This window comes from Chlamydotis macqueenii, chromosome 4 (genome assembly GCF_036417535.1).
Source record: "Chlamydotis macqueenii isolate bChlMac1 chromosome 4, bChlMac1.mat, whole genome shotgun sequence".
Classification (NCBI taxonomy): domain Eukaryota; kingdom Metazoa; phylum Chordata; class Aves; order Otidiformes; family Otididae; genus Chlamydotis; species Chlamydotis macqueenii.
In genome coordinates, this window is record NC_141559.1 from 75,787,744 (window position 1) to 75,800,186 (window position 12,443).

The 12,443-nt window shown below is 41.2% G+C and overlaps 1 protein-coding gene across 1 annotated transcript in view; it reads right to left on the reverse strand.

Annotated features, from left to right (window-relative positions):
* Positions 1 to 12,125, reverse strand: part of NSD2 (nuclear receptor binding SET domain protein 2) — a 73,115-nt gene extending 60,990 nt beyond the window's left edge. Inside the window, exon 1 of the mRNA XM_086747546.1 lies at positions 12,015 to 12,125. The gene's annotated coding sequence lies outside the window, so the exon portion shown is untranslated. The remainder of the gene's footprint in view (positions 1 to 12,014) is intronic.
* Between the last annotated feature and the right edge of the window lie 318 nt (positions 12,126 to 12,443).

A 12,443-nucleotide genomic window follows, 5' to 3' on the forward strand; every position in this document is an offset into this window, starting at 1 on the left:
CCTACAAGTGAGCAGCTTTTCTGTGACTGCAGACGCCCTCCAGTGGTTGCCTGAACCACCCAGAGCAGCAAACCCCACCACTCCCCACTTCCCCGCCTGACAAGACTGCTGCTCATCACAGCTTCTCACAAGAGGACCAGCACCAAAAATGCCTTATGTTACTTCCTCCTGTCCATCAACTACACAGTTAAGTAAAAAAAAAAAAAAAAAAAAAAAAAAAAAGGCTCCATTAGCTACTTACTAGGGTCTGGATTTCTGGATCGAGACATCTGCATTTCGTAACTCTATTTTCATTCATAATTCTACTAGTATTTCTTTGTTCTGCTTAATAATTCTTACTCTCATCACATATTTCTTTAAGCTAGAAAGCCATTAAGCTTGAGGCAGACTAAAATTGAGGCAGACCAGGACAACTCAAAAAAAGCAAGAGATAATCACATTAGACTATGTTACTGATGTACTCAGTCTCAAGACACTGGATGCACTAAAAAGCGATAGCTTAAGAGTTTCAAAACATGATCATCATCATCATAAAATCACAGAATAATTTAGGCTGGAAGGGACTTGCTCAGATCATCTATTTCAACACCCTGCTTAAATCAGGTCCAACGCACATCAAGCTGCTCAGGGCCCCGTCTGGACAATGACCAGCAAATAACTAAATGAAAAGACATGGCTTAAAGAAATCTTTCTAGCTAATAAACCCAAGGGTTGTAATTTCATATTATAAAAATCAAAGACCAACAAGACCATGTGGTGAAAGACTCTGAACTTTTAGGGGTTACCTAGATTTGCCTAATTTGTCTGAAGATACACAGCACACAGATTTTAGAACTTCAGTGAGTGAAAGTTCAGTGAATGATTCTCACTAATTCAGGTCACTACAAACAGATAAAAGCACTGAAAAAGGCCTCTTAAATTGCTGGAGCCTACAACAATTGTTGGAGAGACAACAAATCCAGGATTATAACTGGTAAAAGGAAGCCAATGTATCCAGGCCAATATTAAATGGGAAGATGAAGACAAAGACAGTAATTTGAGACAGTAAGACTATCAGAACTGGTAGATACAGATTACAGAATACGGAAAATAGAACATGTTTGTACAAAGATTTAATGGAGCCAAATGAGAAGAGGCTTAAAGTAAGAGGCAGAATAATGGGCAAAGAGAACAGATCTGAGTACCTATAAGCAAATATAGTTCCACTGGGGAGATGAGTCTTGCTAGAGTTAGTCACCATCTCTGGGACAACCAGTGGAGGGAAATTGTCAACATGCATCTCAGTCCCCCTTGTAAAAAAATAAGCTACGCGGTGGGGTTTGATTAAATGGAAGAAGCTAGTAAACCTACACACAGGAATTATAAAGGGTTTCAAGAAAGAAAGGCAAAATTGAAGCTAGTTAAATTCTGCACAACCTTTACTATCTAAAATCCATGGCTCTTTGTGAGAGGAGGACAATAACGCAGAAAAGAAGAAAAGGAGCAAGGAAAGAAAATTATCAGCAACAGATAACCAAGCAGTACTGTGAGCTTAGAATTAATGCAAGGAGATCTAGAAGACAGGACATGAAAGAATGAAGTGAGACAGATCATAGATGAGATCTGGCTGATTAGAGTTATAAGAGTAAGGTCCTGAAGCAGCTGAGCATACAATTAGATTTGGTAGTTAAATTAAGTGCACTCACACCGGACTACGGTATCACACAGAAGCAAAAGCAATCCCTTATCTTTTTCTAGATTACTCTGTATCTACAGAAGAGGAAACTGAGGGGAGGGCAGGGAAAGGAAGTGGACAAAAGCACCACGCACTAGGAGCAGCTAATGAGCTTAAGCTAGTATTGTCCCACATTCACTGTCTGGTGACCCAACAAGCACCATTTTCACTAACAAAGAGGAAAAAACATGATAGCCAAGGAGTCTGCTGAATAAACATGGTATTTTGGCTTGTGAACAAATAGCTTTCAGTAAGCAAAAGATTCAACTTATCAGAGAAAGGTTTCTAGATATTTTAATTGGACAATGACAATTGGACAATCCTTGTAATGGCTTTGTACGTATTTTCATACTAAAAACCCAGGTTCTACATAAGGTGAACTATTTTACAGACATTTTAAATAATGTTATTAATTACTTGAAAGTCCATCATCTGACAGAAGTCATGAGCCAAATACAGTTAGACTGCATCTCAGATTCCTCCTTCACTGTCCAGGCCACTATCATTTATGTGATATGTATTATTCATTTCTTCCACATCTGCTGCAATTTCAGAGATGCTTTTCTTGTGTGTCAGAAATAATGGAGTAGTCCATTCCTTCCAATTCTGCCAAAGGGAGTGAACAGAGGAAGTAATCAACAACAAGCGTCACTATTAAATACCACTTCTGTTTTGTCTAAGGGTTTTCTTAAAGCCATTTCTCAGGTGAATTACTCAGGGGAGGAAGAGGGGGAAGATGACACACCTAAATAAAAATTCACAGTTACAGAACTTTATCCATAAAAGCTGTTTTTATTACCTACAAATCAGGCTTTCAGCTGGCACTGAAAACGCTAATAGATGGCTGCTGCCTTTTCTGTAAAGACAGCTTTCTGTTAAGTCTTCTCCATTCTCTCCTCAATTTTAAGACCAAAGGTTATTCCTATTTTCAGATCAGAATGAGATTAGTAAAGTTACAACATATTCTTGCTAATACATTTGAAAACTTGAGTATGCTTATTCATATTACCTTGTATAAAAAACCTAAAATATCAATCGGAGTACAGACATATTCACTATCATGCAGAACAGTGACTATTCTTCACTGTATTAAAATAATGAAAGATTACTACAGGATCAAAACGGAACTTACTTTCAGAAGACAACGTGTAACTGAAAATTGCACTGTGGGTTTGCTAAAGATGTTAAACCCCACCTCTATCCAGCAGATTCAAAAGCATTACCTCTCATGAAGAAAACCATACTGTAGTAGCTGATAGAGAACTGAAAATCATACCAAAACTTTCTAACAATTTACCACTAGGTCTTAGAAAGATTTAGGAAATAATAATAAATAATAATTAAAAAAAAAATATATATATAAAATAATTTTAGTCCAAAGGAGCCAATTTTAAGTTTGGAAGCATCTGAAGTAAAGATTTCACTACTCTTGCAGTAGAAATACAGTGATTTCAGTTAACCAGTCAACATGAAAATTTCCTTACACTTGTAGCACATGTTTATATAGAGACATAATATACATTTGCACAAAGAGATCAAGTGTATTTTTCAAACTGTGTCAAAAAGGTTAGTGCACTTACAGTTGCACTTACATTCACTTGTCACCAAATATTTTGAAAAAAATAATAGTATTGATCTTTTCTAATTTCAGTTTCCTTTTTTTATTTTCCCTAATGGATACAATTTCAGAATTTAATTGTTACAGTCTTTTTTTTCATCAACCAAAACAAGTATTTATTGCCTTCTCATGAAGGCAATAGGCAACACTAGTTTGTGCAGTTAACGACTGTAGAATGGCAAGCAAAGAATTTCTTCACTTTAAATGCTACTTGCTACTGCAGAAAGCAAGCTTACAAAACTGATGGACCTGACTCTTTGTTCCTCCTCACGAAAAGCGTTTTCAACCAACCCTTGCTGCTGAGAATAAGGGTAGAAGATTCTGTGACAGGACTCCTCCCCATTAATTAATTTTCTTCAAAATCACAAGAAATATTCTTTTTCCACTGCTGCAGAAATTGAACTTTGTCAGTTTCACTCCTGCTGCTGAAGGTGGGAGGAGAAGGAAGGAGATAGAGTTGAATAAAATAAAATTCTTCTAAAATGCTGTATTTCTGTCTGAAGAGAGAATACAGATACTACCGTGATGAGATCACAAATTAAATAGAAAAGAATTGCTTCTCCTCTGCAGATAAGCAGAGAAGAACACTGGTGCCTAAAATGCTAGGAACTACTACAGTATTTAACAAACACTGAAAGGTAGCCCTCAACAGTTGCTTTAACAAATGGCTAAAAGTAAAAATAAGTTACATTTTCAAATGCAAACTTGAGACTTTTCTGTCTCCTGGAGAGTTCCAAATGGTTCAGCGGAAGGGAATGGTCCCTCTCTAGCAAAACAGGACTCGATAATTCCCATACAGCCAGAATACTCATTCAGTCTAGGTCTTTACTCACCAATGAAAGTCTGTGTCTCTCAGGTGGGCCAGAGTTCTGCATCTGGGTTCTACTTCGTATGAGACTAAGGAATCAAATGCAATCTCAAACAGCTCCACACTTAGGCGTAGAGTTCCTTCCTCATTTACACTTCTTTCCCAGTCAGTCCAAGCCTACTTTAATTTCCCACGCCTTCTTTAATCCCACTGCTTTTTCTTTTCAGCATGCTACCTCTGCTCCTTGCACCATACCTTCAGGACCGAGATCCTCTGCTTCTATATAATACTCACTGCAGTAGATAAATGCGCTATAATCTGTTTCCTCTTCACTGTGGCCAATGATTCTGCCCTTATTCACACATGTAGTCATGACAGCATAGCAAATGCCTGCAGCTTCACTGTTAGTATCACAAAAATCATGCAAATTCTGAGAAGGGAAGATGAAATCTGGGATGACACCACAAAACAAGTTATCAACATAAGTAACGAATACAATTGTCATATTAACAAAATGTTATCCGCTACACCTCTACAGAAATAAACAACGTTGCCCAGATCAGACTAGACAGCAACTAATTTTGATGCAGAGGATACAATCTTTTTGCCTAGACCCTTAAAACTCTGCTGTCTTTATCTATCACAGCATTAAAACCTGTTCACCCAAATGAGGGGACTTAGATGCCAGAAGCACACTTGGTACACTGGAACAATTCTAAAAAGCAGTGTTGTGACACTGGTGATATACGAGGCCTTGTCAATAGTACGAAAGCCTAGCTATATGTGAACATAGGAGAGTATCATAATCTTTATGATAGAGCAGTATTTGACTATGTCTTCTGTAGTTTATAAAAACAGCAACACATTACACCTCTCTAAGGTGGAGAGGTAACATCTAAAAATACATTATTTCCTTCATCTAGTACATTCAGCTTCACATCCCATAACACGACGTAAAGAACTGGAAGATAAAGTTCAGAGGTAGTTCATACTGACTCAACAGCACCATGGAATTTTACTTCAGACATACACCTTTCACAAAGAACTGTATATATCCACATCTGATCAATGTAACTACGCCTATAATGTAATCTTGGCAATACCGTGCTAATTCTGGTCTATTTTACACATAGACTGTAACTATACACATGCAATTATGTTAATTATTCTATCAATGTATTACCTCAAGGCAAAAAACATACAACTGGCAGATGTATGCCAGGAACACTCAAACAAGGCCTGAGCTCACAAGAGACTAGGAACACTAGATCCTCTCCAAACAAATCCAAATACTTGCTAATAAGTGGCCTTTCTGGTTTGGACATTATTTGAAGTATCTGCCTGTTGTGGGCTGTGCTTTTAACATGCTCTTGTCAAAATGCATTACTACCATTCAGTGTTCTAAATTACCCTGCTATTCCTTTCACTACATCTACATCATTAATCTCTCCAGAAGAGAGATCATAATGACTGTTAAACATAAAAGGTCTGGAATTTGAGGTAAGTTTTACATTTCTGCAGATACAGCGTAGCTTACCTGTTTAACTTGCAGACAGAGATAAAACACTTTACTGTTCAACAAACCAAGTTCTTCTTGTCCACTTCCCAAAACTTTTGTGTTGAGAGGTTTGCAATGGTTTGTCATTTTTGCTGTCCTTTCTCTCAGCATAGTGTTAGTTCTGTGGATTACTTCACTGTCTTATCAAATTTAGTTATTAAGACAAATTCTGTTGTACCTACTTCTTATGGGAAAATCTAAAAAGTTTTGACTCTAGAAATAAGTCACGTTAAGTAAATTGTAGTTGCTATCCTTACTTGCACAGCTTCTGAAGACTCAACTATCAAGTCCAGCATTCACCTGATGAATAGACATCATATATGCACTTTCTACTGCACATTCTAAGCCCACTACTTGTTTTTTGCACTACTGATGAATTTCAGTTGTGTTCCACATTTAATCACAGCATTTGTTTCTGGTTTGTTCAAGAGTGCTACTAAAAACCAGCTTCTGACGGTCTATATTTGCATTCACAGAAAAATTGCAACATTAATTTCATTCTGAAGTATCTCATTGAAAGCTCCCGGCAACTGCGTCATATAGTGACATGATCCATATTCATTTCTTTCATCCTACACTGCTCTCCAAGGTTCATATTTTGGCTTAAATCCCTCTGGCTTTGTTATCGGACTAGAATCTGGGCATTCTTTACTACAGAGATAACTCCCGAATTTAGATGTTTCTGAGTGCCATTGTAGTCAGGTTCTTTGCTCCAATGGCATCCCACCGAGGCTGGCAAGTTCCACAACTGATACATCCGATATATGATCTTGGGAACCTCATCTCCACAGACCAATCCATGCCACAGCAGGAACATTCACATTTCAACTTATTATAATGAATAAATGAAATGCGTCTCAAACATTATGATAGGAGGCTGTATTACTGCATGTCCTTGCTTCTTTTATCAGCAGCTTTTCAAAATATTTCAAAAGCTGTTTAGATCACATTTCTAACAAAATCTTCCCTAATCTCAGCCTTCTTTCTTGAAAATATTTAATCTTCTGCTCCTTCGTGTATCTCTTATTTAGTAAGGCAGAACTCAGAGAACAGGAGAACATTCACGCTCTATTATGTTTTTGACCATGGCAGAGGAAAACGTGGCATTCTGATATTAGCCCTCAAGGCCAAATATGTTTAAAGATTATTATTATTATTTTAAAATACAAATGTTCTAATTTGTTATGTGTGTTTTAGCACAGACAGATGTCATTATTTTAGTATTTTGATATGAGGCACAGGCCAGAAGAGGTTTCGCAAAGACAGTTAAATGGCCATCTCTGTCAGCCAACAGAACAAGACCACCCTGTGCCACTCCAAAGAGCCACAGAGAAAACTGACAGTATCCTTCAAAGCCTTCACAGACAGCAGAAGAAAAATGTCAAAGCTTCCATGAAAAACTGTTTCAATAGCACACATGCTATAGTTTTCCAGTCATTTGACATATATGTATCCTTAACCCAAATATGGATGAATATAAAATAGCTTCAATTTGTGCTGGAGAACTGAATACCAAAGTTCAAAACAAGATCAAACTGCTATCTTGTCCCATTTTTATCTTAGTGCAACTTATAAGGATGGGGCCCAAACTAGAAACTGAGCCATCACCCGTTGAGTAGCCCTTGCAATTTAACACATGCTTTAAGTCACTAATATATTTTAATAGTTTCAAATTACGTCAAATATCAGAACCTACATCAATGGTGCCCCAGGGCAAAGTAATTTTGCCGAACGTAAGAATACTAACAATACTCTGAAATACGTATGGACTAGCACTTCACTTTTCCATACTTAGGCAATTTAATTTGATTGCCATAAAATGTTCAAAAAGATTTTCAAACATCTACTTTCCACATGTAGCTCATGACAGTGTTGTACTATCAGAACAATTTCCATGTAATGTTGTTACTTCTTAATATTAACAAGGTTAGTAGAAACCTTGCTTTTGGTTCAACCACGATTAACAGCTATTTCTTTATTGTATACAAAATGCATTTTAAAAAAATTCAGTTTGTGTTATAATCTATTATATACTTTGGACAGAGGCAGCTTTTCAGATGTACCAGAGAGTCAATAGATTATCTGGGACTAAAGTTTACAGTTCTTGCGAGCAAAGTAACTATGATTAACCTATCACCATCATGCACAAGGTATTAGTATATATGATCTGTTCTCCAGGAATTTTGTGTATTTTTGTAGCTTGCTATTCACCAGAAGGGCAGCCGAATAGAGAATGGTTTAAGTTTCCCTTCTAACAGATTGCAAAAACTTCCCTTCCTAGTGGTGCTAGAAAATACAAAATAACTATGCTGGACACCATCAACTTGATAAAAACACTGAAAACAGCACTTTATATATTACTCTTGTAATTTCTGTCAGTGTAAACTGAAAGGAAAAAAGTAAATACAGTTATATTACACAGCTGTCTTATTATCTTCAATGACTGCAGGTCATAGAGAAGCTAATTTGAAGGTGCAGTCAAGGGTAAATTTAGATAGTTTCTCTCTTTTCCTTCAAGAATGTTCTCAGAACCAAAGCCTTCCAAGTAATTTTATAAAATAGCTGACCCACTCAACTGGCTACATGAACTTACAAGCTGCAGGGTGACTACTGGCATACCAACGAGGTTCACCTCGCCTACCTCCTCTCTCCCAAGTCCTCCACAATTATGCACCAAAGGAAATTCGGTCTCTCATACCGAGCTGACACGGGAAATTATTTTCACTCTCCACTTTACCACCTGACCACTTATCCTGGTGCCATATTCCATCTCCACCTTCTCATTTACACCACCAAGATTCTAGCATATCCTTGATGAAGATATTTCTCGAAGCAACCTCCTAATGGAAAAGTGATGCTTCCTTGAAACATGGATTTACTTATCCACTTAGATTCACTTCAGTATCTCCATTCTCCCCTTATCCAAAGGCTAGATTTGAGAATTATACCAGATCTACCACATTTAATCGACCATAAGGCCATTTCATTTGTCTTTGCAAAAAAGTTACGAAAGAGCTCAAACAGCCACAAACATAGTATTAAATTATGCAGTCATCATCATCTAGTGCACTACTATTAGCCGCACCCAGCATTTCTTTGTTGTTGGTTGATTACCGAATGTTAGGGTACCTGTTGTTTTCAGCAATACCGCTTAGTGGATGCTTCCCATTGTGCAGCACAGTGCTCTCGAGGAGAGGTGAAAATTTAAAACTAGGTGCTTTACCTTGTTCTACACAGAAAATACAGTGATTTTCATGCACTCAACCATCTTCTATGCTTAAAACCTAAGAGATATCTTGTAGTTACATAAGCAGGAATGATCAGAGGTGATTCAAAATGCTGCAAGAATTGTGCTTGTATCTTCTCCTCATCATAAACTACATGCTTGATCCAGTAATCTGACCAGAGCAGGCGAACCTTTATATACACATGGAATCCCAATGCAGTCAATAGGCTTTGATCGACCACAAGGAAAGACAGGCATTTATCAGTCCGTAGAAATAAGGCCTCGCTTGGGAAACATATTGACACCGGTGGAACAAAAAGCAGGCTCAGTGCAAAAGTGTGAGGTGAATGGACCACAAACAATAGGACACTGAAAACCAATCCCTTCTTTCCATTCCTTTGCTATTTTGTTAGCACAATGTTTTGGACACAAACTCATATACGTATATGTGTATGAGTATATATATATATATGTATCACATACGAATCAATTTCACCGCCCAAATACTAGAAAGCAACGCCCTCAACAATCATTTTTGCTTCCAGTCCAAAGCAAAGTGAGGTTGTTTTTCTTGTAATATACAGTCTACTGCATGCAGGCAGTCATTTAAATGCAATAATAGCCTCATCTGCAAAACAACCACTGGCTTCAGAAAAAGGATGTAGCCCTAGAGATATTAAAATACTTTTTTTTTTATTCTTACTAGACATTTGTCGAATTCATATCAAACTAAAAGGAAATACATTTTATATTTAATTTCCATTTTCTAAACTACTTTAAATCTACACTTTTAAAGTATAATGACCTAGTTTCTTGTGACATTTTCAAATACTATTTGAAAAATTAGTATGTTTTACTGCACTTTCAGTATCTTAATTTTTCAGAGTACGTATGAGGATGGATACTCCTCTAACCGTAACAAGAACTAGCCATATAATCTCCAGGAATATCCAGAGCTTTTTACATTCAAATACTGAAAAAAAATTGTCATATTTTCTGACGGCTGCATACTAGATTAAAATCTAACCATGCTTTAATATAGGGGATATAGATGCTTACGGAAACAAGCGAAAATCGCATATACTGTAAGTATTAAACCCTGAGTAGTCCTGCAAAATAGTGGTTTTATTCAATGATTACATCCAACAGTTAAATAATCCCACACTGTGAAATTGAGGAGTTTATTAAGGTTGGTATGCTGCATTTTCTGAGCAAAATTCCCACAGCAAAATAAGCAAATAACAGCTTCAGCGATAAATTTACAGAGATTCTACTAACATATGAACATTTTGGTGAAGAATCAGTTTTTTTCTTGTAGCTGAAGCCACACATTCCATGTTTAAGGAATTTTAGTAAGCATATATACGTCCACATAAACCACCAGCAAGGACTCTCTGTGAAATCTATTACAAACTTCATTGCCAGCCTACAGTGTTTACAGTTACCTTCCTTAGATGTCTGAAAAAGCTAAACGCCAAACATATCTTCCTTCTTTTTTTTTTTTTTTTAAAGTAGACCTTATTTAGCTTACTCAGCGTGGGCAGCACTAGCTCCTAAATTTAAGAATCATTATAAACCAATCTTAATGCAAATACCAATACGGAAACTATTCATGCACACAAAATACACAGGCAATGACTGATACCAGCCTCCTGCCTGTTTAATGCCTGTTAGCAAAAGGCCCGTTTTCTCTGAAATCTGTTTAAATACAGTGTTTACTGTCTCTGTACTTCTACTAGTGTTTACTCCTCCTTTCAGCCGACATATTTAAAAAAAAACAAAACCAAAAAGCAAGTATAAATATGTTCAAGAAGTGTGGCAAATTCCCTTCTCCACCCCCAGAGCGGTAAAGCCACAGCGGATGAGCTGTAACTGTGGCCTTGGGAATACAAGTTCCCCAGGCTCTTTTTACCACACAAATATCAATTCAAGTTACAAGAGCCCTATCCTCTTATACTTAATGAAGATTGAGCCAACGAGCCCACACGCCTTCGCAGGAATGTTTTCTTTCCGTTTTCCTAACAAGGCTCTCCTCCCATACAGGTCCAGGATGGACTGCAGAAGGGTGTAAGTAGAAGAATCATCACACCAGTGTTTAGTGGAGGAATAAATCAAACATGGCTTCCCCCTCCATACATTTCCAGAGTTACATTCACTCCTGCTGCCGTGCAATCCCAGTCCTACCCGGAGAGAACGGGCAGGAGCAGCCTCCACCTCCCCACACCCTCACCGCCACGGGGGGGGACACATTTGCAGCCACCCCACCCCTTAAGGAGGCGGTTTAAACCCTGGGGGAGGCTTTTTTTTTCCTTCCCATCGGTCGTGCCGCCCCCCCCCCCCCCAACCTCCGGTTTTCTTTCTGATTTGCACTGATTGATTCCCCCCCTCCGGTGGAGGGAGGTGGGACGAGTGGGCACCTCTCCCTTGCCCCTTTATGCTGCCCCCGACCTCCCGCAGCGCCGAAGAGGAGGAGGGCAGGGAGGGGGGAAAGGATGAAGCTGCAACAGCCGGGACTCCGGCTCGGCATCGCTCCTTTCCGCTCCTCCGCCACCCAAGAGTCAGGCCCAGCCAGCAGCGAAATCCTGCGGCAGCCTCCGGTGGGGGGGGCGGCGAGGGGGGCCATGGCCCCACAACGAGGGCCAGGTAGCGGGGCGGAGGGGGGGTTGGGGGGGAGAGGAGGAGGGGGCAGCGAACAAAAAAACCCTGCTTCGGGGGAGGGGGAAACGGGAGCTGCGGGCTGCCCGGGCACGGGCGGGCGATGGAGACGGCGGGGCGCCGGCGGTAAGTTTGAGGGGAACGGAGCCTCCAGGGGAAGGGTCGGAGCGGGGGGAGCGGATGCCCCGCGACGGGACCCCCGGCCCCCACGCCGCCACCACGGCGCTTTGCCGGGTAAGGCCCGCGGTCCCAGCCCGGGAGGGGGGGCTCCTGGCGAGGCGCGGGGCCGGTCGGCAGCATCCCCGCGGGCGAGGGAGCCTCGCCGCCGCCGCTCCCGCCTCCCGCCCGGGGCCTGCGGGAACGTGCCCCGGGTGCCTCCTCCCTTCCCCGGGGAAGGCGCGGGGGGAGAGCCAGCCGCGCTCCCGACCTACTGACCTGTGCCCTAGCGCATCCTTCTCCCCCGAGAGCCGGACGGAGGCAGCGGCGGTAGCTCGGTGCCGGGGAGCGGCAGCGGCGGCGGGAGCTGAGGCGACACGGCAACGACGGTGGCGGCTCCGGCGATCCTGCGCGGCGGCCCCGCCCCCTCCTCCGGCCAGAACCAGCGCGAAAAATCCGGGCCGCTGATTGGTCGGCTCCGCTGCGCTGCCCCTGGAGCGGCTGTTTCAAATCCCCCCGCACGGAGCCGCCCGCACGCGCGGCCCGGCGGCGGCCGGGAGCAGCGCCAGCCGCGGCGCCGGCCAGCGCGCGGGGACGGCGGGAGCGGGGCCGCCCGCTCGCCCTGACGGGGCCTCCGCCGGCGGCGGCGGGGAGGAAGAGGAGGGCGGGCCGGGTGCCAGGGGAGGGGAGGCCGCGGGGCGAGGTGGG